Here is a 1,382-nt window from a genome sequence, read left to right as displayed (position 1 = left end):
TGTTTTGAGCTTCGGAGTGGCATCTACCACGTGACGCACTGCTTGGATGCCTAAGGCTAAACTTCACAATCGCTACAACTGGTGAATTGTAAAAACCCACCCACATAAGTGAGGTCCTGGAGTGCTGACAGCTCAAAAGAAAGTCATCTCTCTTTTTTTTTAAATTGAGTTATAATTGACATATAATATTATATTAGTTTCAGGTGCACATTTGCATACATTGCAAAATGATCGACACAGTAAGTCTAGTTATCATCCATCACCAGATAGTTACACAGTTTTTCTTCTTGTAATGAGAACTTTTAAGATCTGCTCTCTTAGCATCTTTCAAATATGGTGTCATTAACTATAGTCACATTATAACCCCCGGGCTTATTTAGTCATCTTTGATTTGAATTATTTGGACGACTATCTCCACTTCCCCCCATCATCATGACTGAAAGCTTGGGAGTGGGAATGGTGTATAGACTACTTGTTCATTCAGCAAAATAATATTGAACTATTGCTGTCTCGGGCATTGTTCTGAACGCTGGGGACAGGCAGTGAAGAAAACTAGATAAAAACCCTGCCCTCATGGAGTGGACATTGTAAGCTGAAGAGACAGATTAATTGACACAGTAAATAAGAACAGTAGGTGCTATTTGGGACTTCCCTGGTGGTCCAGTGGCTAAGACTCCACACTCCCAATGCAGGAAGCCAGGGTTTGATTCCCGGTCGGAGCGAGATCCCACACACCACAACAAAGATCGAAGATCTGCATGCCATAACCAAGACACAGTGCAGCCAAATAAATAATATTTTAAAAATTTAAAAATAAGAGGCATGGAAAGGATGCTCCAGGTGGAAGAGCACAAGCTAAGGCCAGCATCTCCACATGACGGGCAGGAATACGGAGAGGCAGGACAAAACCGCCAGCTCTTTGGAGTTCCCAGGCCACACGTGAAGTGGGTTGTCTTCTATAACGGTGCATCTCTCCAGCCGAGACCAAAGCCTTTCCACAGTAAATCGCAAGTTTGCATTCTCAGAATACTGAAGTGGGTTGCCACTTCCTCCTCCAGGGGATCTTCCCAACCAGAGATCCAACCTGCATCTCTTGCGAGCGTGTTCTTTACCACTAGCGCCACCTGGGAAACCCCCTTTCCAAGTATTTACTTTCTTCAAACTATTTGACAGATAAATATAATACAGAAGCAAAAACATTTCTTCACGCCCATTGAAATCTTTTCCCTCTTCAAAACCGTTCAAATAAAATGAGTCTTTCCTGTGGAATCTGTTCTATTGATTTAAGAAAAGATCCCTCCTAAAGAGAGAAAAGCCACCTTTGATCTGACTTAACAAAAAGATCTAATCAAACAATACAATCTATGAGGAAAAGGGGGGGA

Source organism: Dama dama, chromosome 23, assembly GCF_033118175.1.
Source record: "Dama dama isolate Ldn47 chromosome 23, ASM3311817v1, whole genome shotgun sequence".
NCBI lineage: Eukaryota > Metazoa > Chordata > Mammalia > Artiodactyla > Cervidae > Dama > Dama dama.
Note: the sequence above shows the minus strand (reverse complement) of the source record.